The 26868-nt window shown below is 49.3% G+C and overlaps 1 protein-coding gene across 3 annotated transcripts in view; it reads right to left on the bottom strand.

Annotated features, from left to right (window-relative positions):
• Window positions 1-26868, bottom strand: part of ZNF469 (zinc finger protein 469) — a 177399-nt gene that overhangs the window by 91206 nt on the left and 59325 nt on the right. For all 3 annotated transcript variants that reach the window (XM_082319293.1, XM_082319292.1, XM_082319294.1), the window contains exon 2: window positions 9958-10073. The gene's annotated coding sequence lies outside the window, so the exon portion shown is untranslated. The remainder of the gene's footprint in view (window positions 1-9957; window positions 10074-26868) is intronic.

Here is a 26868-nt window from a genome sequence, read left to right as displayed (position 1 = left end):
CCTTACAATCCATTTCCATTCTTGGAGCCCAGTCTGCCACGGACCAGATGCTCGTAGCCACGGCTCTGCTCTCCTTGGGCAACCCTTGGTCCTGCTACAGCACAGCAACAACTAGCAAAGCTGAGGGGAGGAAGATGGGGTTACAGGTAAGTGATACTACGCACACTTTGGGGGTCATCGTAATACCTGGCTACAGCATAAGCAAGCAAAAGCAGCCTTTAACTCTGGTTTTTCTGGCAGTCACGTAATAACTACAATGTTGTTTTAATGTAACATCGAGTATTTAACTTGAGATTGCTGGCATGCTCGCACAAGGATATGACGGGGAGACAGGATGCACTAATATTTGCCAGTGAGACAGAACAGAAGACAAGAGATAAAGAACAGGATTACGCACAGCACACTACATACTCACACAATAAAGAGCATTATTTCATCGCTCTTGGGACCATCGTGCAAACTAATTAAAATGGTATTTCAGCATATTGAATTAATGACTCCACTGAGGGCAAGAAAGATCTTATCAACAGGCATTTTGAAACCTCATTTGCTTTAAAAAATGTACCGGATTGGTAATAATCTCAACAGCGAACTGGCAAAGTCAAGTAGTAACACTTGTTTTGTCAAGGTTTGCATGGGGATGAACACCGACGCTTTGTAGCCCAGCAGATGCCATCGGCCAGGAGCGGGGCACGGCAGGACGAGCACTGAGCATCACTCTGCACGGATATTGATCTCTTCGTGGGAACTCTTACCTTCTCTTTAGCTTAAGGAAAGGATTTCTGGCTGGAAAGAAAGGCTGCAAGGAGTGCAGCCCAATTCGCCTCTCCTGAAGGAGATGCCCTGTTGTCTCCTTGCAGCCATGTAAAACGGCACCCACGCAACTCCTGGCTCACAACCGGGGCTCTGCTTTGGGACGTTTTTTACCCACTGCAGCTCCCAGACTGGAGATGTTTCATGTATGACTGAGAGGGGCCTCCCGCATCATCTGCTAATGCCAAAACCTATGTCAGATAGTCCTCTTCACAGATATAACCAAGCTCCAGTCCAGAACCAGCCCCCACTTCTCCCACAAGAAGGACATGAGTGACTCATGGCCACAGACTATGCCAAAGTATGGTTTGGTGTGTCTGAAGAAAAAAAAAAAAAGAGAAATAAAATGCCTTAGCTTCCCTCCCTGCTCTTCCCCAGGCTCCCGGCAGCCTGGATCAGACCCTTGCGTGGTGCAGCCCACCATAGGTGACGACGCGGGCTTCACCGCCTACGTGGTCCTCACGCAGCCCGGGGTCTGCGGGGTGAGCGGTGTCTCTACTCAGACATTTCGCTGCGCCATCGCAGCCATAAAGTCTTTCCCATGGTCCTGAAGTCAAGTCTCAGAGCAAGAATCAGTGCAAAACCAACAAAGTCCTGGAGAGCGTGAACAGATGCCAAAAAGATAGATGGGAAAAACTTGCATTTCCAAGTGCCAGAGAAGACAATGAGACATAACAAAGCTCTTTGTTTGGGAGAGGGTTTTCTTCAGGGAAGAGGGGAGAAGACTGGAGAGGGAGTAGGGGGAATAACAGTCCATCCCACACCCAATCCAACAGTCAAATAATTTTGTGGAAGCCAAAAATTTTTCATATCCAACCATCCCATTTTGGTGCCAGAGAACTCCCCGGACGGATAACCTCCCTGAGAAGGGACATGTCCTGGGTTGGTCTAGCCAGCTTTCCTTATTTTATATAAATGCAACCACCCCTTGGTCAGCAGATGTACAGCAGAGCGGGCAGCGGGGATGCGCCGGGTTCATCGCGCACATGCGGCTCACATGCACAACAACCCTGTTTGGGTCCGGCGGGGACCGGGACGGGCGCAGAGGATCAGCTGGAGCCTGAGCATTTGCATTGCAAGAGAGGACCGGCTGTAGGGAAAAGGCAACGAGTCCTGGGGAGCAGCAGAAAAGTGGGGTGAGACATCATCTCACCTAATGTCTGAGAAATTAGAGCTGAACCGTGCAGCTGCTGCGTGCCGCAGGGACGTCAGCGCAGTCAATCATCCCCCAGGTACTCCGAGATCCCGACCGGCAGCGACACGAAAGCCTCTGCTGGCTCTCGGCAGCTGATTTGGAGCGACTGGGAGCTTAACCGGGAGCCTGACGGTGTTGCAGCAGCGCTTCCATAAACCAGCGCAGGCATCTGGGCGTTTTAAAGCAGCGCTGTGTGCTTTCTGGACGGCTGTTGCACATAAGGAAAACACCCGTTACCGCTTAGGAGGATTCAGGTTACGCAAAGGTCTCTTTTTAAAAGGTGCCAAAGTGTATGCAAACCTTTGGCCTCTGCTTCCAGAGGAGGTGATACACCTATAAAGGCAAACATGTGAAAACCGGAGCTTTCCCGTGGCGACCTCTCAGATCTCCCACCCCCGGGTCTCAAGGCGCATGGCTCGCCTAGGCTCGGTCTAACGGCGCAGCACGCCTGTCTGCAGCAAGCTCTGACCTTCCCCTCCAGCCCCACGGAGCTGCAACACCTTGACCTTGGCCAGCAAGGAGAGAAAGCGGCCGCAGGGGCACCCAGGCGAGCACCCGCCGTCCCTCGGAGCGGGATTTGGGATGCGCTAAGTCCTCTGCCGAGCATCAGCTTGGTAGCCACAGCAGAGCAAAGCTCAAGATGTGCTCTGGGGTAATTTGAAGCAGAGGATGAGGACTTGCAGTCATAAAACCTCATCCTCAGCAGGCTGCTGATGCAACTCCCCATAGACACCTGTCTTAGGACATGCCAGGTGCCTTTCTATGCCTATTAAGGGGGTGATTAGCGCAGGCGTAGGTGTCTGAGCTTTAGATGCCTAAGGTAAGGCAGGTGAATCCACGCTTCATCTGCTAAGGAGTTACCACTCGGGAGCAAAGACAGGCTGAGCCAGAAAACTCCTCATTGTGACAGCAAATAAAAAAAAACCCCTCGAGTGCATTGACCTCCCAGTGAACTGCACGGGGAGAAGAAATAACTCGTCAGTTAGGAGTAGCAGCTATCTCACCCGTCATCACCGTTACCTGCGACGGTGGAGCTGACGGATCCCACCTGACGGCAGGCACGGTGCTGTCCCGGGGACTGAAGCGCTTTCCTCCTCCCAGCCGGGCTGGGTTTCAAGGGAGCAGCTGCCAGCATCGTCCCTGGGTCCCCTGGGATGGGAGGCTCCCAGGTAGAGGAAAGCTACGCCAGGGACCCCAAAAAGGAGCGGGGATTCTGCAAAGCAACAGCCACAGACGCTGGTATTTGAGGTGGTTATAACAGCGGTTCACGAGCACCCTTTTTTCCAGCCAGAATTTGCCAACAGCCAAGGCAGTCTCCAACACGATGCTATTTAACACCGAGGCCACCGCTGCCGCTGTGCTGACTCACAGAATTCAGACACATGGCTCCTTGTAGGCTTAAGAAAACCTGAATTTAGATGGTTGTTGATTACTGTCTGCCACTTCGGTAAAGCGGGTTACCGGAGATCTCAGCCTGAGCTGACAGCCCAGCCTTGCAGCGAGGACCCTCCTAGGACCTGCATCTCCTCCCTGCTTGGCTGGGGAGCGTGGAGACCACTGATGCTCGCCCCATCATTGTGGCGTTAGGCTTTGCAACAGCGGGTCTTGAGAACGAAGGTCCAGCAGCATATAGCAAATCCCAGGCAGAAAATTACAAACATCAACATTTTTTATGCTGTTTCCCATCCAGGAACAGAGAACAACACGGAGTGTGCTGGGAACTGGGCCCAGGGAAGGGAAGAGGCCCGTGTGGAGCAGAGATGGCTCTCGCTTAATGATTATTTGAATTTTTAAAATCTTGACCTTATCAGCAGTTTGGTGTCCGGATTCTGAGAAAGCCTGAGTACATTTCCCAGCTCGCTCTTATGGTTTCCCACTGCTCTGTTTCTAGGAGACAAAATGCCACAGGGAAGAGGTAAAGCAAAGCGCTTGAGCCTACTCGCAGCACGTGAACTGGGGCTTCAGCTTTTGCAAAAGCCCTTTTGAAACTGCTCTGCTGACTCAGGGACCCCTGGTGAAGTCCCGAGATAGCCACAGCAAGCCTCGCTGAGAAACAGCAGCGGGACGAGGGCCGACGCACCGGCAGAAACGCTTTGGGACGCCACCAGCGTGTGTTTTGCAGCCATTGGATGCAAAGGGGCTTTGCAAGGCGCTCCGCTGCCCCGGCCTTCGGGAAGCCCAGCACCACAAAAGGGGACATGCAGGTTCCTTGCCCCTCCGAGCAGCAGCCGAGCTCCGCGCAGGACAAGTCAGCTGCCTTTAAAGAAAGAACATCTTTTCCCTTCCAGACCATAAAACCCGTGGTCATTATTACCCAGTATTCCCTACTGACTTGCTCTTGCGTTGGCATCTTCTCTTGCTAGAACCAGCCCTAAGACGACTAAAATAATGTAGTCAGAGCTGCCCTATCGTACTCCCTGGATGGACAGACCTGGATCTTAACAAACATAAACGCCTTTAACCTCCCAGCGTCTGCACCTCGCTCACTGCAACTCACCTATCCCAACGTAAAGGAGCACAAGCCTGCTGACATCTCCGAGTGCTATCCAAAAAAAAAAAAAGCCAGCTCCACCGTACTTTCTATGGTGAAAAGTACAAAGCAAATGATTTCAGCGCCAAAAGCCTCCCCTGCACCAGAGAGTAAGATACGAGCTCCTGGAAGAGCTCAACCCCACGCGCAGGGACACGGCATCTCCGACGTGCCCCAGCCACCCGAGCCCTGCCATTGCCACAGCAGCCCACCCCGTTTGCATCGCCCGCGCTGCTATTTTGGGGCTGTTCTCCGGCCTGCCAAGGGCAGTGCTACGGTTGCTACGATGACAGGGATCTGTTTTCCACGCGTCCCCGTTCGCACCTGATGCTGAAAGGAGTTTGACCTTTCCTTTCCTTCCTTCCCCTCCCACAGCTCATTACCGACAGCAGGAGATGGCAAGGAGAATAAAACCCGACGGCGGCGTGCGCTCCAGCCGAAGGAATTGGAGCCCAGCTTGAAAACACAGCTAATAAACTTGAAAGCCTGAGCCTATCTGAAGCCGGTTCCTCAATTTTTACAACAACCCAAAGCGTCGTTAGAGAAAAGCGCAGCCTCTCTGCAGCTGGGGCTCGGGGCAGAAGCATCTTCCCCCGCCAGCGCCGGGCAGAAGTGCCATTTACACCCCCAAACCCACCAGCTGGACCAGTTTGCTTTGAGCCATCGGATATCTCTGCTCCAAAACCATGCTGTGCCCTTGCAATGATAAATAATCATCTAACTAGAGGCTGCCGAATCCCATCAGGATCAAGTGCATTTTCCTAGCATCTTTTATCCTCCCCATTTGTCTGAGTGAACTTTGTGCTTCCCCCATAGTGGTAGGAATTTCCTGCTTCCTGAGACAGCAGTAAATACTTAAATATGCTAAATTAGCCGCTGTGCTTTTACTCATATTTTGAAGAACGGGTCCTTGGATTCTGCAAGAGCCGCCCCGCGCTGCCCATCGCCCGCGGCACCTCTCCCAGCCCACTCTCGGTCCTCACCCCGCCGCGACCTGTTTTTAAGTCAAGTCTTGGCAACAAGCTATCAGCATTTTTCTGGTACCAGCAAATACCGCTGCGTTGGAGAGAATTCCCAATTCAGCAGGATTTCATGGAGCTTGAGAACAAAATCACGTCTTCTCTTTTTTTTTTTTTTTAAAATAGAAATCTTTCTCCCTGTTGCTGCTCTACTTCTAATTCTTAATTGGACAAGGCAGGTTCTTTCCTATTTCCAATAGGGCTGTGCAAAATTATGAGATCCATTAGCTTTGCAAAGAAAAAAAGCCTTCTCAAATGATTTTCAAATTCTTCCTTGGAACACATGTGCTCTGTGGCAGGGTAATTTTGTTTAGGGTAATTCACTTGTGCTAATTTCCTGTAAGTCTTGCAAGATATACGACTATATTTTTTGGTTATTTTCCACATATATTCAGCACTAATTTCCCTCGGAGCAATATTTATGTGCAAAATATCCCCAGAGATGATGGAGGGTTTTTTTTTTTTTGTTTGCAGGAACAGTGGAAATGCCCGGTCGATCAGATCACCGGCTCGTTCAATTCAGCGTTCATCTGAGCTAGCAGGGAGCTGTTATTCCAAAATACATAGATACTGCCTCAAACACAGTCCCAACTTTCCCCAAGGTCCTGAGCTCTCGGAATTGTAGTTCTAATTAGTCTGGGTGACTTCATTTCAGTAAATTGCTCATAACTGAAAAATGCTGTTTCTGTTAACCGCAAGCTGTTGGTGAGCAGGTTGAATGGCGGACATTAGGAGTTCAGGGGGATATTTAAGACGTATGTTTGAAATTAGTAAAATCTGAGGAGGAGGCAGATGCTCAGCGCCCAGGAAAGAAGCAGCTTGCCTGGAGATGCAGAGGCAGGAGCAAAAAAGCTTCAGCCGCCGAGCTCAGAAGAAACCTGTGCCCTGGGAAGGGAGATCCCTTCGTTCACATCTTCGCTCCTGGCCCCAAAAAGCTCAGCGGTTTCCCCACGATAGAGGCAGCAGGGCTGGAGACAGCTGCTGGGAACGACGCAGCGCGGCGCAGGAGCATCTCCTCCTGTGCACTGCCTTTCCATCACGCAGAATGGCTTTGCACGCCTCCCCATCGCTTTTTACTTTTAAATCATGGATTCTTCTCCTCAATATAACCTCGCTTTCAGGTTGACACACGGTAAATATCTACCCTTTGCTTTTTTTGGTTGAGTTGCTGATCTACAAGTCCCAGCTGGCCACCGAGCCCCCGTTATAATTTGCTTTCACCTCCAGGTGGAGCGTTTCGGTTGCTGTTGCAGGGCTGAGCCCCGCTCTCCCTCCCGGCTGCGCAGCCGCTGGCTGCGGGGCCTCAACTGGACACCAGGCCACAAAGGAGGAAAAAAAAAACCCCACCCAAGCCCAAATCCCAAACGCCATCGCACGCTTTGAGTCACTGTTTGCTAAGAGAGACAGACGGCGGCCGCGCGGTCCCTTGCCTTGGTGCACGGGACCACCCCTGCCTCGGCGTACGCGCAACGAGACCCACCACCGCCATCCCTTGATGGTGGCAGCAAGGATGTTCTGCAAAGGGTTGGGTTTTGGGGATGTCCCAAGTAGGTGCTGTGATGAAAGGATTCAGGTCTTGAGCACCTTCCCCGTGGCAGCGTCGACTCCCCGGCAGCAGAAAGTTTCGGAGTTCTGCTGGAGAAAGCATCTTGTTCCAGGGTGGATTTTCACGCTCCGAGAGGCAGAACTGGAAAGCCGGTTGCAAGCCAGGAAGGAAAAATTGCAAAACAGGAGTGGGGAGGAAGGGAGACCTGGATCAAAAACCACCCTCCTCACTTACAGGAAGGCAACTGGGAGAAAGCATGGTGTGGAAATGAATTTCCCAAAATAAAGGGAATTTAATGCTAACCAAAACACCCAGACACAGATGAACTTAATCATACTGAAGTGAGTGAAAGTCATTAAATAAACAGCAAAAGTCAAAGTGTTGAGATTGGGAATGTATTTAGCTATCAGCTCTTAGGGAGAAAAAAATAAACATCGTGAATTGCACAGCAAAAAGTTATCTGAAACACTGAGACAAAGAGAAAAAACCAAATACGAGTCTTTGCTGACACATAACGTACATAATGGCTCTTTCAGAAGGACGTGGGCAGGGGTTAGGAGCCGGCTAGGAAGGTAACGCTGCAATGGCAGGGGGATTTCCAAGGCACTTTATATGCATTTGCCTTCTCTGATTTCTTATTCTTCTGCACCGTAGTCCCAACACCACCATAAAATTTTTTATGTTGACTGAGGTTGGTATAACTATTGAGGGCCACGGGCTGGTCCTTGGCTGCTGGCTGACCCTTGCGTTTCATCTCCCATTATTGCAATTAGTTTCCCTAATTGCAAAGCGCGGTGGCTTGGGCGCACGAGTGTCCTCGTCAACCATTTGCAACTCTGCGGTATAAAATGGGATATAAATTTTTATACTCCTCCGGTTTTCCTTTCTATCAGCTTGGCAAGAGCCTGCATTTTTTAAACAGATGATCCAGGGTTCAGTTCCCGCTAATGAATTTCACGTTCGTTTTGCCGTTGCAAGAAAATCCGTACAAAAAGCGCACACAACTTTTCAGCCTTTGTGTAAAGCTGATGTCCTGGCAACCAGTTGTGAGCGTTTGCACAGAGGGATCCTCACGCTGGCCTTGATGGCAGCGGGTGTTATTTGCAGCGCTCACCTGGCAGTCCTCTGCGTGCAAAGGTGTCCGTGAAACTTGTGGGACCCATAAAATTGGAATTGGCCGGTTAGTCATCTGGAGCTTTTGACCTCGAATCACTCTTCAGTCTCCTGGATGGGGAGTTTAACTCGTTTTAATAGGACACGTGCTGAATAAAGCGCTTGAGCCAATCTTTTCTGTCACACCTGCACTACAAAAACATCTTTGCAAAGCGGGTAAGCAGAAGAGTAATTTTCCTGATATGAATAAGCAAGGGCCCTTTACACATCCGAACATGGTGTTCAGGAGGGGGGATGGATGCAGAATTGCTGTGGAGCCCCTGTAGGAAGGATCGTTCGTGGAGCAATCACTTGGAAACGCGAGGAGAATAAATCACCCTCTCTGAATCACAAGTCTACACCAAAGAGATACCTGGACTGCAAATGCACAAGCTCAGCAAAAGCAGATAAATAGAAACCAGAGCTAAAAATCACAGGTAAAACCACCCCAAGAGTCAATGGGGATGTGCATCTGACTCCCGCAGCTGCTTTTAGAAGTATTAACTCGAGCTCTTAATGCCAGCAAGACCTCTGCTGGGCCCTCTAGATTTTCCTGAGTCATGAGACGGTCAAGAAAACAGCCGGCCACTGGATGCTCGTCAAACTCCATAGAAGAAACTGATAAAGCCGCTTATTCTGTACAGGATTCAAAACCAGCACATACAAATTTCTGCTCCCAAAAGCATTTCGATGATTAGCTTTGATTAATGGCGCTGCCAGAGGATCATTCATCAGTATTAACTAACAACATCTTTTTCCACATTATTTCCAACTCCCTAGAAGCTGGAAAGTGAAATATGTTTCTCTTTTACGACACTCTTTTTACCCTGTTCCCATCTGCATACTGGTTTTGTGGTTTTTTACGGTTGCCCACGAGACCCGCTCAAATACAAGAGGGTCGGTGAAAACCTTTGCACAGCACATGCTGGTCCTCCGCTAACAGGCTGTGAGCATCTCTCTTCCATTTGTTATTGTAGGGTTGCGTAGGAGCACCCCTTACTGGCAGGCTGCTCAGTGTTGATGAGCTTCTAGAGTGATTTTTTTCCCCCCCCCAGGCTTTTTTTTTTTCCCCCTACAGGAGAGAACTACCATAAAGTCCTGAATTTGGAAACCAGGCCATTGCAGCCTGCAATGCTGGTTTTGCAAAGATATAGCGTAAGATAAAATTAGGTCAGATTTTGGGCTGCAACAGCATCTTACAACCACCAAAGCCAAAGGGAGGGCAGAGCGTGTCCCACATGTGGAACCTCGAGCTCTGCGCTCTCCTGGACCATCCAGGAAAACATGGAAACAAAGCACGGCATCACGCACACACGCAACCTCGACGGCCAAGATATCCATGCTGCCTGAGGTATTCCCCGCTTCCCGAATGCAGGATTCGAGTGCTGGCTTGCGCAGGCTGAACATTTGGGTTGCTACAGAGGAATTATTTTGGAAGGTGTAGTATAACTGTGGCTCACCCTGTAAGTAGCATCATGTCGTGAGAACGTACACCTATGTAAGCAGGGAAGGGATGGTGCAACCTTTGTGGCTGCAGGAATCGGGGAGCAGCCAGAGATGTCTGGGGTGTCTTCGAGCAAACAAAACCTCGCGAGCAAAGTCCTGCCCCTAGTCCCAGGGCACGAGAGTACAGCAGAGAAAACATTCGGCATTGTGTTTGGTGATTTACCAATTCAGGAGAAATAAGAGGCTATTTCCTTACCGTTGCTTGACCGGGTCCACGCTCCAGCGGGCAGCAGCGTTGTTTAGGATGGCCTCGGCGTTAAGCCGTGCTCCCTCTCCCACTCCAGTCCCAGCCCCTCACCTGCTGCCAGACACCTTTGGGAAGAAAAAAAACATCAAGAGGTTTTGTTAGCAAACAAATATCTGTGTTACTGCTTCTCTGTTTTCTTACTAATCACTTTATCCGGGGATATTAGCAATAAAAACAGCAACTAGGGGAAAGCAACTAAGAAATTTTAGAAGAAAAAGCTGAAAGGCAGAGGAAACATCACTTGTGATAGTTGTGCTACTGTCTGCCCTCCAGGTACAGGGCTGGGAAGGACTTTCCGTCAAGCTACACATATTCCTCCAGCTGGGGTGATGCTGTGGATGGAGTTAGGGGCCCCTGTAGCCCCTAAAACTTTGGTTCTTTCTCCAAACACCTTCCAGTCTTTCTGGTTACCAGCCAGCCCTTTGGGAGAAGCAGCTCCTCCAGGCTTGGGGAGATGAAGCAGTCGGGACACAAACTCCTCCTCTGCAACACCATCCTCCCGGTGCTAAACTTGAGCATTTCCAGGAGATCAGAGGAGGCAATGATCAACCTCAGGGAAAGGCAGGACTCTCTCCCCGATTCCTCCTCTTCCCTCATTCCTCTCCAAACTCAAGTGGTGGAGCATCCAGAGACCAGCTTGATGCATCTCCTATGGCAGCGTGTCCCCTGTCCCCAGCCTCCCCCATGGCAGACCTGCCCATGACGATGGGCAGAGGGGCCAAACTGCCCCCCGGCTGCAGCCTGCCATGGGTCAGCTTTCCACCGAGCCGCAGAGAGCAACCATCATTCTTCTGACAGCTCGGGGAGCGTTTCCAGACCGCTGGACTCGCTTTCTGTCACTGCAGATAGGAAAAAATCTCCAGTCATCCAAAAATGGATTCCAGCGGGCCCTCCAGGTAATTCTTAAACTTTGAGACAGGCCTGGAGAGCGATCGTTCCCCTCTTAATCCCCTAAAAACATCCATAGGAACGGCAAGCCGGCTTCCCCCACGTCTGCCCCTTCCCCCAGAGCCCCGTCTCTCCCTGTTCGGAGTTGGACAGACAAAGGCTGCCTCGAATCTCAGCTTTCCCAAGAGTTTAGTTTCAGGTCAACGAGCCTATGAAGAATAATTGCATCGAAGGAATGGCACATGCCATCATTGTGATGTGATGCGGCTCGAAGGGCTTTCCCCAGCGGATGCCGGCTCCTGGGCCACGTTATTCCTCAACCACCTGGATGCTGCCCCATCCTGGCATTGCCAGGACCTCATCCAGGCACTGGAAGCTCAACTGGTGACCGTTCACTCCTTTTTCCACCAATATGCATTTATATTATGTGTTAACATAATATATATTTATAACATTTATAAACACACTCTATGTGTTTATTTATGTTTTGCATTAAGCAAGTATTAATGCAGGTATCTCAACTATGCAGGAGGTAGGTAGAGATTGCAATGGTAAGAAAAATAAAGCCAATTACCTGCTCCTTCAGTAAGCACGCGTGCCTGCTTCAGGCAAGCTCGTATATGCTTCAGGAGCAATTTTCAACAAACATACACCAGCCCTTCCCAAAAACGAGCTGTCGGACAAACCCATCTCCTGCCAGGCCACCTCCGCTTTCCTTTTGGCCACTGGGCAGCATTCTCCACCGCGGCACACACACACGGACACCCTCCCACGATACCCTCCGTCCCTTACTGACCAAAACTGCCAAAAACAAACCAAAAAGAAAGCAGCGCACGTGAACCAGAGGGATTGCGGCAGACGGGCAAAACTAGAAGCAGCTCTTTGTATATGTGCCTTTTTTTTTTTTTTTTGGGGTAGGAAATGCTAGAAAATAAGGCCTTCTGTATCCAAATGGCCTCGTTTTGCTTCAAGTGTTTCCCATTTTTAAAGCCTGTCCGCAGCTGTGTATATAGTGCTCTATAAATATTTCATTGAGCCCGCAGCGCGAGCCCTCTCCTTTGAGTTCATCCTTCGACACTTCCTTTTCGCTCTTCAACGATGCTCAAGTAGGAGCTGCCTGGGGCTGACCCCGAGCTGTCAAACCTCCGGGCAGCGCAGACCAGGGAGGTTCAAGTGATGATAACAGCTAATGAGATCACGCAGTTATAATTTCTAGAGTTAGGATCATCACAATGCACCTTTTTTTCCCCACAGATAGGCTGGAAACCAAACTGTAAAAGATTATTTTTTCTCCTTTTCTAATCATCAGCTCACTTGAATAATGGGAAGAAAGCACGATATCCTACCACCTCCTACCAACAACGGATACGGCAGTGTTTCTAGGGACTACTGTGTTGAAAATGAGGATCACAGGATACAAGGAAAGAGAAACTGGGTATCAGCCCTCCTCCAGCATCTCCTTAACTCTGCAGATGACTTGCTGGAACAAGTGCCAGCGCCGTTTGAAATATCCCTTCTCCCAGCGCATCCATTAGCGTTCACAGAGAAGGAGCGAGGGTTAGCGGAGTAAGGTTTCTCCTCCAAAAGCCTCTTTGGTGACCAAAATTCCCACCGGCACTGCTGGGAGTCCCCAACTTTAACATGGTGGTTTCTGTGCAGAATATTCCTCACCCCTTTTCTTCCATCCCTTAAGGACTTTGCTCTTCATTCGCATTAATATCACGCGTGCTCCTCCCTCTAGGACTGGATCAGTCCTTTGGTAGGTCTAAGGCAGCGTAAAGGATCCTGCCTGGTTTGTTTGCACCCAATCCCAAGAAAAAAACCTAGGTCCTACATGAATAAAGAAAAGAAAAGGAGGAGAGAAAGCATGACTCCAGCAGTTTTCATGGCATTCAGCAGGGTTGGAAACAGTGATGGCAATAATTGCCCGTAGCCTCCCAAAAACTGCTTGTCACAGATTTTCCGAACGCTGAAAAATACAGAGATATATACTTGTAAGTAACCACCAGACTCAATCAGCTCATCTTGACCAAATACTCCACAATGACATTATTCCACAATGGCATAATCCTTAGAGAAAAACCACAGCATTCTTGGACCCCAAACAGAAACTCGACACACGTAATACCTAATACTAGAGTGTACTTTATACCCTGTTTTCCTATGAGTCATTTTCCATCCCACTATCTGTTGAAAAATGCTTTTTTGTTTATTTATTAAAGATTTTCTCAATGCCTTTATTGATGAGAGAAGAAGGGAGCGAACGAGGCAGAGATTCGGCATCCCGGAGACCTGCCACTGAATCTGGCCTAACTAAAGCCATCTGCCTGGGACAGGAGCCGCAGCCACCGGACCTGCTGCCAAAATCAGATTTTAAAGGGACAGCGCTCGAGCTGGCAGGATGCAGACCGGGCTTTGCATTTTGAAACAAAGTCATGTTAAAAAAAAAATAAAAAATAAATAGAGACACATGCTTTTTAATTTACTGGGAGGGACAAAGTTGTTTTGTTTTGACTGTCAAAGCCCAATTTTCTTGGCACAAATGGAAACACCCCCAGGCCTGTCTGGAAGAACCCGCGCTGGGCAGCTTTTCAGCCGGCGCAAGAAAACGGGCAAATGAAACCACGTACCAACCCAAAAAAGCGAAACTGGCTGGCCTAGCTCAATAGTCCGAGCAAAGGCTCGATTCAGCCCTTGCCTGTGCTAGCGTCCGCGCAGTGGGACCCATTTAAAGCCAGCAAGAGGCAGCTCAGCATCAGCCCTGCGGGTGCAAGGCAAAAGAAAGATAAACCACCCATTTATTTAATAAATACATTTAATTGTGCTATTTGATCAATCTTCATAATCTCAACAGCTCAAGCCTGAGCCGTGGGGGTTTATTTTCCAATTTAATCTTGGCAAGACCCATTTAAACGCTATAAACTGAGTAGCAGCAGCATCTTGTGGGGATGTTGCAGGGAGCTGAAGGGCGCTGGATGGAGTCGGGGCTGCTGCGCGCTCGTACAAAGCCAGGTGAACACGGGGGGGGTGGTGGTGCCCCAGCTCTAACAGCAACAGTCCCAATCTTCAATAGATGTTTAACCAACTAAACCTCTTCATTTGGAGTTAGGGCACGCAACTCTGCTTCCCCAATCTGTTTTGGTGGCGAGCTACTAGGTCACTTGATGAATGGAAGGCTGACCTTTCCTTCCCCTCCAAAAAAGAGCTCCAAGTCTTTGCTTACAGGTTATGCTGGGTTTTTGCTGAATGTTAGGACTTTCTAAAGGGAAAGAAGAAGAAAGGTCTGCAGGCAGGGGTCTTGGGCATGCTCCAGCTCTGGTTAGCCAAATCCAGCTGATGACTACGGAGAGGGACTCACCCTAGCTTCCTCCATCATGCTTGAGCTACACAAGACTGACAATCACCAGCCCACCGGCTGAACAGCCTAAATATCAGAGATCACCAAACAACACAACCTGTCTGTGTTAATGACTGATGAAACAAGCAACAACACGTTCACGGTCTGCAGGAGATCAGGTTAACCGATGGTCGTGATCCATGCAATAAGCGCCATGAATCAAAGGACCCGCAGCAGATACGCTCGCCTCCCGGTGACGACCGTGCCACCGCCATGAAGGAGCACATTGTGTGGAGCTCTCGGCATATGGTGGGACTTGCTGTTCACATGAAAACTAATAATCACAGATCTAAAACAATAACATTAGGAATACCCTTGCTTCAAATAGAGGTTCTGTCTTGCCCAGCTTCAGCCAAACACAAAGAATAAACTCAAATATATGCATTTATGTACGTGTATCATAAATACATGACACAAGCAAGACAGCCAAGTCAGCTCTCCCGACCTATCTGCGGTGCTGACAGGAGATCCCTAGTGCAAATGTTAAACGTTTGCCTGATATTAGTTCTTAAACAAAATGAGCAAAGGTCAAAACTAAGTTCCCGTAGGAGGGCACATTTGCTGTCCAGATGGTAACAAAATATGAAGGCCTTTTCTGTGAGAAGAATGGACAAATAGACGCTCTGCAGCCCTAACGTCATTCTGACCTTCACGCTGTACAGTACACATATGCTTTTTCCCTTGGGCTTATACATCAGAGATGGAGTTTGGGACTAGCAAAGCAGAGTGCAGGGAGGGTGCCTTATTCATACGGTACCTGGTCTTGTATTGCCCCAAGCCAATGAAGCTCACCCTATAGCTCAAGCACCTTCACAAAGCCCTGGTGCAAAGTTCAACCTTGGGCTGAAGCCCCTGTCTGCAGCACATGGGGTTTCATTTCCAATGTCTGGCACAACCCTAAAATTACTCAAGAGTAGTCTCTAAAAATAGGAGAAGCTCTGCTGGGGGAAGAAGAGAAAATAGACCCAAGGCTGGGATCAACATCAGTTTAACGATCTTTCTCAGGACCACTGGGTTGACTTGCTGCTTTCTAAAAAGCACACACACACACAAAAAATTGTCATCCATTTGTCTCTCTTGGGAAGAAGCACCAGGACTCAGTGGAGCAGGTTGCCTTCAGCAGCAACAGCTTCCCACCCTTGAGCAAGATGCTTTAACTGGGGATTTCTGTTACAGTGGTGTTGCACAGAGACTGGAGAGCTTGCGAAGAGCTGCAAGAGGAGCATCACGGATCTAGGGAACGGTGTTGCAGGGACTTTTCCCATTGACCACTGGCACCAGCGTCATGCCCAAGCCATACCTGGCCATGCAGGGGAAGACAAGGAGAGGCAGAGCTCTTTGAGCCTCCATCCTGCCATCAGCCAGTGGTTTGGTGACTGTGCTCCAGGTCCCACAACGGGGAAGACGCACATCGCAGCTTCATCCAGACCGCAGAGCAGAACTCCCCCATGGAAAGCACTGGGCGAAATCTCAAAGGAGAAAAAAAAAACAAAACAAAAAAACCAACCCAACAGGGCCATGGCTCAGAGTCAAAGTGCCTGGGTCCTACGGTCCTGGAAGCAATACTGCAGACTGAAAGCTGCAACAATTCCCAGTTGTTTCTGTTTTGTTTTCTTGGCCTAATTTCTTTCAGGCTGTCAATAGCTGCATATCCTCCGCAGAGCCATGCATAAATCTAGTCAAATCCTGACTTATCCTAGAGCAAAGAAACATCCTTACTGTTATTCTAGCCAGGAATGCATGCATTTTTATTGGCCTGAGAAGTGCAATCAATACCCTCGGAGCAAAGGTACTCCCCACCTGCCACCTCCTCTTTCTCTGTCCCACAAAGAGATCAAGCTTTTTAAAACCTGTTTTTTCCTAGGTTGAACCACTAGGTAAGAACGAAGGTCTCCCGTGGCAGGAGAATCGTCGCGCTGCAGCTTTTGTATCTCGCTCCAAATGCTGAAGCTAATGGAATGTGAAAACTATTACCCAGTCGCAGAGGAAAGCTAATTCTCCAGGACAGTCTGAAACATGCAAATACAACCGTGATATTTGCCATTTGCAACACAATGGAAAATTGCTAATAAAAGTTCCTATTGTGTCGGGGATGTAATACTAACCGCATGGTATTTCTCTCTCCCTCCTCCCTCCCTTCCCCTTTGCAGCCAGGCAGCTAAAAATGGCTTCAAACTTCCCAGCTCAAATGCTCGAGGTCAAACAGTGATGCTCAAGCACCAGAATGAAGGGTTTGAAGACCATCGACTACACAGCCCGTTGCTCCCTTCCAGGCTCAGGGGATGCAGTGCTCAAAGCCCAGGAGCGCTGCCTGCGACTCCGGCTTGAGGGTGGACCCCCCCGAAGCGGAGGCTGTAGGACCCCCCACTAGCCCCCAGTTAATGCCACCCCACGCTCTCAGCACCATGCCATGGGGTAAGCCTGGCCTCCCCCATCCCCAACATCTCCAAAACACCACGCCAGCACCGTCCTTCCCACCCTGCCGTTGAGCCGCAGCTCACGTTGCCTCTGTCCCATGCAACGTGATAAGAGACCCTTCCCCATCCTCATGGCTGCGACGGCACCTTGCTTTGGACACAGTTCTCCCTCCTCCTTCCCCTAAAGGGAAAACGTATGCACGCACATATGCTGCGTTGATGTCTGCCTGCACCCTCGTCCCAGCCCCAGGAAAGGAAGCTCAGACATAAGAATTAAAAACTGAGCCAGTATTTTCAAGGCTGGATGCCTAGAGCTGGGCTCCTTGATCCATCTTTCGGCACGGAGACAAACCACCTGATTGCTTTACAACCCGCGCGAGCACCTGCAGCTCCCGGCAGCCTCCTCCTTAAAGGGGGTCGGCGCTTGCCGGGATGCCAAAGGAGGGATTGAAAACCTGACTCTGGGCTCCCTGCTTCAAGAGCTGTGAGTTTTCTCAAGGGCCCTTCCCACTCATTTCCTTCCTCCCCAAGCTTTTAGGCTCAAGCAATGAAGTGGCAGCAGCAGGACAGGGGTCAAGGAGGCGAAAGGAGGCCAGCGCAGCTCACGCCTCTGCCCTGCTTCGTTGGAAGGGCGCTTGCCTCTTCCACTTTGTGCTTTTCCCCACAGCAGCACTTTCTCCTACCAACATCTCACGCCCCAGAGCATCAGCATCTCCCTTCTGCCCCAGCCACTCCTCCGGCCCTTCCGCGGGAGGAAAGGGGAGGATTAAACCGTGGTGCACACGAGATGCAAAACCCAACGCAGAACCTCAGATCTCGACAGGCTGCGGGAAAAACACCCGTTACAGGGCAATCGAGGGCAATTAAGAGATTTCAGCTGAAACCAGTGGCTTCAGTGTTTCACCGAGGCAGCCAAATGGCTGTATTTCTGTGTATTTGTTAGTAATCTCATTATTTACAGGACCCATGTGCTCTCTATTACCTTCCATATTCCAGTATTGAAGGGACATCTGAGGCTGGTTAGCCTGTTTGTAACGGGTCCATCTTCAGCTTTTTGGTATTTCCTGGTTGGCACGTGACCAAATCAACACGCTCCTCTTTCCACTTAAAAAAGAGTCCCTCCAAGGGACTGCGCTAAGCAATTACCTCCTTCAGCAATTCCTAACGCACAAGCTGCCTTGGGACTTCATAGGTTTTAGGAAAAAAACCCAAAAACTCAAAACTGAAAAACAACAAACCTCCTTGACTCCCATAGTTGTCCACTGGTGAGTGCAGGCAAGGAAAATCGTTTGGGGATTAGGAATATTTCAAATAAGGAGGTATTTCAGGGTTCTGCTCAGGCTGGTGGTGATTTTTAGGAGGATCGGAGAGTTAGCTGCAGATGTCAGCTGTACGTCTGCAAGCAGAGGATGCGCTGCCAGCACCTGAACCTCTTCCACTCGCTTTTCCCCTTTAACTTGCAGCTGATGGGGGCCCAGATGGAAGAAGCTACATGAAGCAGCAACATCCCTTCCTGGATGCTGAAGGCATCTGCTCCAGCTGATTTAAGAAGCAGCAGTCTGAAAACCAAGTGGTGTTCGCAACTCTCTCTCCTGTGCCTCGTGAGTATTACCGCTCCACGAGGTGCAGGTTTGCTTTCCCTGCTGGCATTCCTATGTTTCATGGTGCTGGTGTTTAGCACATCTTTGCTTACAGCATGTTTCTTTTGCCCTGGGAATCTCAGCCGGGGTTCACCATCTGGTACTTCCCAGGAGATGAAGTTTGGGGAGGGTTTCCAAGCTGTTGGGTTCAGGCAGAGCAAGTGACTCGTTGACGGCTCCAGCACAAGGTGGTGACCCAGCCTCAGCCCCAAACAGGCACCCTCAGCTTGGCTTCCTCATGCCCACCCCTACCCAGCACAAAACCTGGGCAGCAAACGTGCTCCCCTCCTGACCTCACCATCCCCTGAAGCTGGTCCCACGGAGCAGCCCACCCTCCCATCAACCAAGCAAGTGGAAATCCTTTGAACGCAATGTGGACAGCTTAGGAGGCTTATTTCTGCAAATGACATTACGGGACCAACGTGCTGATTTCTCTTCTAAATACATGTCCACATGCACCCGTGTGAATAAGAGATACGTTTGGGGACAGTTTGCATACCACAATTATCAACAGAACCAGTAGCGTGTAGTGAGTCAGATTAAATTCTTCTCCAGGGCAGCCGAAGATGGTCACAGCTGGGATCCAGAGGTTGACATGCCGGGTCCAAAACTCCCTGTTAGAAAAGAGCCTGCCCCGTCTTGCCCTGTCCCCTCGAGAGATGAAACCACGCTAGTTGCCTCCTGCAGGGAGAGGAATGCCGTCGGGACGCACGGGTGGCAGGGCGTGCCGGGAAAGCTTAGTTGCTCTTATCGTACTTGGAGTCGAGGGAATTGAAGGGACAATTCCCAGGCAGCCGTGATGGGCATCTGCAGAGATGCTAACACAGATCGCGCCCTTCCTCGGCCCCACCACGGACTCCCGAGAGCGGCTAAAAGCCCTGCAAACCTGATTCCTGACAAGCCTGCCTCTGTCCTTCCCAGAAGCCACCTTCAACGTCATGACCTTACGCATCGTGGAGGTTATGATTGCCAGCCAGGATCCAGCTTAGCACGTGCCCATCAGCTGGACGTGGACGGGACCATCACAAGCTGCAGCTCGTGACCACCTTTGTTGCTGCCAGATCCTGCCGGCGCAGCTAGATAGGCAGATTTGCTGGCATTTCTAACTTCTCTGAGGTTCACGGGTGGCCCAGAATATGACAAAATATTGAGTTGTTAGCAAAGCAAAGAGATTTGGGCTGGAGTTCCTGTGTAAAACTGCCAGATGTGTCACTTTTACTCAGAGCTGAATTGGCAAATCATTGCCGCTGGGGAAAAAGCTGGAGGGGAAGGAAAGGAAATCAAACCATTTCCCAAGTCACCTGTTTTCTTTATGCCAGCGCTGCCAGCTTCATACCGAAAAGCACAGCCTGCAGATTTAACTTCTGCTAAACGGGATCCCTTCTCCACTCCTCCGCTCCTTCTCCCACTCCCTCCGCATCCCTTGCCTTGAGCCATTCCCAGGCATTTCTCACCTAATTATTTATTATCCCTAATGAACGTTCTCATGCATCCACCCCTCTCCTCATCTGTAGCTGGTTTTAATCGGGCAGCTCCGTCCTCAGCGGCGAGAAGTTGTGCAATCTTTCGCACGCATCTGCCACCAGCCCTGCTCCACCTCGACTGCTATTTATTTTAATCCCAAACAATGAGTCTTGAGGACTTTCTCTGGTCTGGCTATTCAGGGAGAAGTGTCAGTCACTGCAGAGGGAGAGAGGGACCTCACCGAGATAATGTTCCAGGCTGATGCTTAATCAACATGATGGCCTCATTAACAGCACAACCCAGATAACGCAATCCTTGCAGCGCTGGCATTCCTCCTTGCTGAGCAGGCGCATAATAAATCAAGAAGAGATTTAGTGGGAAAGAAAAGCCCTGCTCCATTCCCGTGTGCTCTGGTGGTACAGCTTTCCACCCCAAAGGCCCCAGAACTTCTGCTGGGATGGAGTAACTGGCGATAACCAACACCTCCTGCAAACGCTTCCCTGACTGCCAAGGCACCGGTCCCCAGCTGGACCCCTTGGGCTCCTGCCGAAGGTGAAGGCAGCAGTTAACCCTGCAATGGGCAGCTGGAAATCCGTGGCAGCCATCGGCAGAGATGCTACAATCAATTCTCCCTCAGTAAAATCAGCCCCAGAAATTCCCCCAACATCAGTCGGCTGCTTTGGAAAGCTGTGCTCTGCTTTCCCTTTCCACTGTTCGGAGCCTCAAACCTGGTATGGGGAAAGGAAGATTTTGGCCCATTTTTTCCCTCCTTCTTGGGTCTCTTTGCTTGCCTGTGATCGTAGCCTGAGCTCCTGCCTGGCAGGAGGCAGACAAACAGGGCTGTACCGCTCGCAAGCCAGCCTGAAACCCACAGTGTCCTCGCCCCAGAGAAGCGCTCCTTGTGAAGCCGGCTCAGCGTGCGAGCCGCGCTCCCGGGAGCACATCCATTCCCTTGAGAGCCTAAATGGAAACCCTTTGAAAACGGTGGGAACAAAAGGGGCATAGATCGGTCCTCGGTGCTGCAGAATGGAGCTCTGCCTGGCAGCCGCCCATCCCACAGGAAAAAAAAAGAAATATTCCACAATGTCTGTTTATTTTCCATTCGTCCTTTCTAGGTAGCCTATGCCGTGTGCTTGCCTTATGAAGGAGCAAGAAGATGAATTCAGGCACATTATGGACAACTTCCCTCACCCCACAAATGCCCGCAGCCTCCTGACGCTGCTGGCATCCACTCAGGGCTAAGAGATGAAGAACTGACCCAAGGCAGAGAATTGTCGTCTTCTCGTAGCCCCAGGTCTCCTGGAAATATCACAGGGAGGATTACAGCTTGCCACTATCCCAGCAGAGGCTGGAGAAGTTCAAGGGAGAGGGATGGAGGGAAAGGCCAAGAAGCAATCCAACAGCACAGCAAGTTTTCATTAAGACTGACTTCAGATTTGGCTTTCATACACTTCTCAGATCCAGGCTGCTTCGCATAAAAGGACAGTTTTTACCCCAGTGAACATCGTGGTTTAGATTTACATCAAGGCTTTTGGTTTGAGTCTGTTTTGCCTGCTGTGGGAATTTATGGGTAACTAATTTTTCCTTGGGAGCTCTGGAGATGATGGAGTCCCTTTCCAAAAAAGCCAGCCGCATACTTGTTGGGATCTCACCTTGCACTTGGCAGCTGGAGGAATTTGACTGCATCTACCTGACATCAGGAAAAAATCCATGTGGTTTGGATTCAGAAGAACAGTTGAGAATTTTGAAAGCGGAGGACACAAAGAGTCCCACAGACAAAAACCACTAACATTCAAACAGCCTCATGTCAAATGCCTTGGTGCTGCTCTCATGTTCCCCAGCACAAGGCTCTGTTGAGTCTCTTGATCTATTTGAAGGCAGGCGGTGGCTCATGCAGACCAGCCAACGCGGCTCCCTCAACAGACCTATTCGTTCACATCATATATATAATCGGAGACAGGCCTGAACAAAGCCCCGGATCAGGGAACATCTAAATCTGGTGAAGGCAGGAAACTTCAAAATCCAAACCCAACCCCCAGTTTTCAGAGAGACCTTGAACTTTTTAATGGGGCTCAAGTACAAGTACACTTATGGATTTTTGAGGTATTTAAAATCTGAACTGAAAGCCACTTCAGGGCTTGGACCCATCTCTCCAGTTCATTTTTCAGCTCCTCTTTTACTTGAGAAGCAGTAGTCTCCCTCCTGACTTCAGTGTGCTTATTTTTCCATTTATCCCAGAATAACAGCATTCCTTCTCCAAGGGTTACTCTACAGGGTACCAGTACCTTGTAGAGAACATCTTAGCAACTTGAAATGAAAATCTTCACGGCGGCTCCACTGCAAATGCTAAATGTGGTTTGCAGCTCTGCCTAAAAACAGCCAGACAGTGACTTCGGCAGATCTTCTGGTAACTCGGGTCCAGACCGTCAGTGAGCTTCACCTCCATTTCCTCCGGGACTCTGGGACCTTCGTCATTCCAAAGCCCTTTTAAAATGTCATCACTTCAGGAGAGGCAAGTCGGTGCTTGAGCCAGGGCTGGCCCGCTGGGTGACGGAGTGTTGAGACTAAAGCTTTGAACTTTGAATAGTCTGGAAAGCCAGGAGAAGCCAGAGCAGGAGCTTACATCACCCTATCTCAGAGGCAAGCAAGCACGGATTCTCCCCAAGCCTTTGCGTTGTAGCCACTGTCGGACAGTTACGGGAAGCCAGGATGATGAACGTATGAGTCATTGAGGCTAGATGCTCTCCTGGGAGGAAGGAGCAAGAGTTTCCTCACAAGAAGTAGCTTTTTTCCACTGTAAATCTTCTAAGCACAGTGATGAGTCTGAAAGGTCACTGGGGCTTGGCACTGGTTTGGCAACTAAGAGCCAGATGGCTTTGATGGGAAAGAGGATAACACTGTCTCCTTCTGAGTGCCTCTCTGCTAACAGGCTTCACCTACAGCTTGTCTGGTTCACTGTGGAGCAGCTTTCTTCACCTCCTGGCTGCTCTAAGGTAGGCAGAGGCCAAACATAGGCTTTTGCAGGGCTGGAAATCCTGGCCCTACCTAAGGGAAGGGGAATTTTGTCTTTGGATTCCACAAGGGAAGGATTTTCAGCTGAGATCCCTATTTGTATTTTTAGAGGGGGTCTCTAGTGATAGTGAACTAAATCTGCATGTATTCTGAGGGTCCTAAGTGGACCCAGAGCTTTTGAATTTGCAGTGAAGGTCCTGAACACATACACCATCAGCGCTTCGCCCCCATGCAGATCTCAGCTTTGCCATTCAAATCAATGGGGTTCCCGATATGAGTCGATTCCTTCTACACACATTTGTTATTCACTGAAGTCCCTTTTCTTGGATGTGGGAGAGGAGCGTCAACGTTAAAGGGCACGCAGACAGGAAGCCCTTCATCTGGAAATGTGGAGAAGAAGATTTGCAGTGCTCCATGATGGAGCTGACGCTGCTCTGGCGGCAGCGGTACCCAAGAGGAAAGCACTCAAACACTGCAGGCTTGAGCATCCGCAGGAGCGCTCTGGAGGGTGGGAGATAAAACCCCACGAAAGCGGCTGTGCACAGCTTTAGCCCATCCAAGACTGACCTCTTCAGAAAGGCTAGTGGTACCACAGTCACAGGAAAAGCCAGTTAAAAGCACAGAGGTTGTCAGAGGAAGGGTGAGAAGAAAAGCAGGACGATGAAGACGGCAAAAACCCCTCTGTGCAACTGTCCCTCAGCACTTCTATAACGCTCATTAAAAAACATAGGAACAACCTGATGACACCGAGCATAATAATGGCTTTCCAAGGTCAGTATTTTGTCACTAAAAGTGATGCCTAGGGAAGGGTTTAAGAATACAATAAATAAACAAGCTGTGATTTTTTTCCCCCCAGCCTCAAAAAAATGCAGCTCAGGGATTTCCTGAGCTGAAGGAGGTGTTGTCTTTGTATTGAACAGGACTCGGGAGATTTCCCTTCTACAAACCTCTCCGTTGTCCCTCGGTTAATAACAAAAGAAAAGAAAGAAACATTGCAAACTATACTGATGATTAGGTGTCAGCCTACAACGCAGGGAAAGAAATCTCAATTAATTCACCTGCACCTAAAAGCCAGGTCAGAGAAAGCCCCATTTCTTCCTTTGACAACAAAATCTTGGTTCATTAACAAAAGTTCTGCAGTAAAATCTTTTCCCTGACTTAATGGGACTGCTCGAATGTCCTTGGAAGGATTATTTCAACACTACAGGCTGAATCAGTTGGTTCATTAAGCAGCAAAGGTTGAGAATATCCACAAGGGATTTCTTCATTGAACATTATTATTACTTCTACAAAATGTCTCCCTTGATTCTTCAAGCAGCTGCAAGCGAGTTTTTGCTTTTAAAGCAAATGAATCAGGGACCCATCAGCACCCAAACACATCTGTGTGGAAGTGTTAACGGGCCTTCTGGGGTGAACCTTAGAGCTGGAGAATGGTATTTAAAGGCATTCGACTCCGAAGGATGGCGGGGGAGATAAGTCCTTCCTCATCACACATCTGGAAGCGGCCGCAGCTGTGCATTCTGCCCCTCCACAAAACCACTTTTATAAGGAATTTGCCATTTGCTCTGCGTCGTTCCCAGTGACACGCAGCCTGGGCAAACACAGAATCTCATGCACAAAGCAGTGACCCTTTCGCACATCCCTCCCTGGATGGCATCCAAAGAATGCTGCTAGAGCTTTCTGCTCCACTGGAGAAATCCCTGAGTGTGTTCGGCAGGACATGTCTGGGCAGAAGACTTGGCCTAGAGGACCTGCCTTAGCCTAATTTCTGAATCAGGAATTTCTGCCTGGCTTAAGCAAAGCTAATTTTCTTTGCCACTCTTGGTCATCATTATAGAAAATTCATCACTCAGATTTTTTTTTTTTCTTGCTTTGTCTCCCTTTCACTGGCTTGACACTGCTTTGTGTTACCTTTCTTGGCCATACGCTAACGTACCAGAAATCTAAACTCCAGACTAGCTGCAACATCTTCGTTGTGTATCACAAATACAAGACTCTAATCTGTGGTGGGAAACAGACACTATCATGGGATGCACCTCCAACTCATTTCAGTACCGCTGGTTTTTTTGGAGATCATATCAAAATTGGGCACGAAAGGATAGAGAAAAAAATTATACAGCCTAGCAGCCCCTGGCTGGTGGTCCATGTACCACCAGTATCATGCAAAACAGCCGCAAGAAAAATACACGCACAGATGCAATCCTGCTCCTGCAAAAAGAGCAAACACAGCATGAGAGAAAAAAAAAAATCAAGTACCAGAGAGGCATTCAAAATATAGTTTTGTTTTTGGTGGTTCTAAAAAGCAACCACTTGTATGGGCACTGACTTCTGGCTATTGCTACTAGAGAAATCTGCAAATCTGGGATTTTTTTAAAATATGATATAAGGGTTCTTCAACTAAAAAGTTTGAGAAAGACAGATCTGGTCCCCCACCTCAAGGCAGGGTGAACTGTATGTCATGGCGTATCTGAGGGATGTCTGTCTGAACTATCCCTGAAGTCTGAAGACCGGCAATGCAGGAGATGCAAGTGGATCCAGAACTGGTGTTTCTGATCTCCCAGCCAGTATTACCTGAGCAAGCCTGAAGTCACTTGTAACACCACAAGAGCAGAAAAAACCAATACCAGTTTCAGCTCTGCTTTAGCAATATAGAAAAGGGTAATTTGTCTGGGAGATATTTCCCACTTTACTTCTATGCAGATCCACATTCATGAGGCACCTCCCGATACCTCAACGATACCACTGGGCACGACAAACGTTTTTTTCCCTGGAAAACAGCAGAAAGAACTGAAGTAACTGGAGAAGAGTGTCTGCCCTGACTCTGGTTTCCACCCCAATCCTTCAATCCACCACCCAGAGCTGCAGCATCGAGGTCTTCAAGAACATCATGATGTATGTGGAAGAGTGCATAACCAAAGAGTGATGGGGAGATGATTTTGGAAAAAAGAGGAGAGCAGCACTGAGTCAACACAGCAGCAGGGCCAACAAAGAGAAGAAGAGGGAAAGAAGCTCTTCATCCCACAAAACTGCCAAATTCCTCATTTCTGTGGCAAATACAAATACATCCCCCCATCTCTGTGCCTTAGCTTTGTGGCCCATAAGCCCAGGACTTCTATACAGCATCAGACTAGCTAATTGACATTTAAATCATTAGCAGCGCACCAAATAAGTGTCAGGGCCTCCTGCATCCTTGGGCTGCTGGCTTGTTTTTGTAGCCCATATCCCGGAGAGGAGGCCCTGCTCATTGTTAATGAGGCATTTCAGCACCTACTCAGGATCGTTATTGGTCTCTAATGAGGGCAAAGGTGTTTGTGGTATTTGACCACTTGCCTAATTAGTTTATAGCACAAATGCTCCCTGCTGAGTAGGAGATTTATGAGCTTGAGTTTGTCCTGGAGAGCAGTGCTGGGGAGGGAGCTGATAGCTGCAAACCCTCCTGGTTTCTCAATGCACAGCTCCCACCTACCCGCTTACCCCACTGGTGAGACATCAAAAAACTAACTGGGGAGCTTCTGGGGAGCAGCACACCCCACAAGGCACAGGATGAAATCCTGCCCGTGCGTTTGGAGGCGTGTGTTCTTGCTGTTAGGTATGGGTTTTGGGGTACCAACACCACAAATTGTACTGCTGCAGATGGAGACAACACCCCCAGGTCTTCATTCTCTTCCCCAAAGCCATGTTTGGGTGATCTACAAACTGGTTTTGCTTCAGTTCTGCATCACAACTTTGCCTGATGTCCCTGGCAAGGCCAGGAGGGTGCCACTCGAGATGGGAACAAACTCGATTTGACCTGGGCTCGCAGTGCTCCTCACTGCCAACAGCCAGCATCACCGTACACCGAGGACGATTCCACATCCTCAATTTGGGTTGTTTCAGAGAGCACGTTGGGTTTCTTTGCTAATGGGAGAACAATTGTGGCAGAACTTCAGAAACTCCTTACGTTAAACACTTCAGAAAAAGCATCAGAAAATCAGAGCTTTGACTGAATTGCATCTGAAACCTTTGGGATTGGAAATCCCCCGTGCAACTTCAGTACCAAGAA

This window comes from Platalea leucorodia (assembly GCF_965183815.1).
Source record: "Platalea leucorodia genome assembly, chromosome: 8".
Lineage (NCBI taxonomy): Eukaryota > Metazoa > Chordata > Aves > Pelecaniformes > Threskiornithidae > Platalea > Platalea leucorodia.
This window is presented reverse-complemented; position numbering and strand designations above follow the sequence as displayed.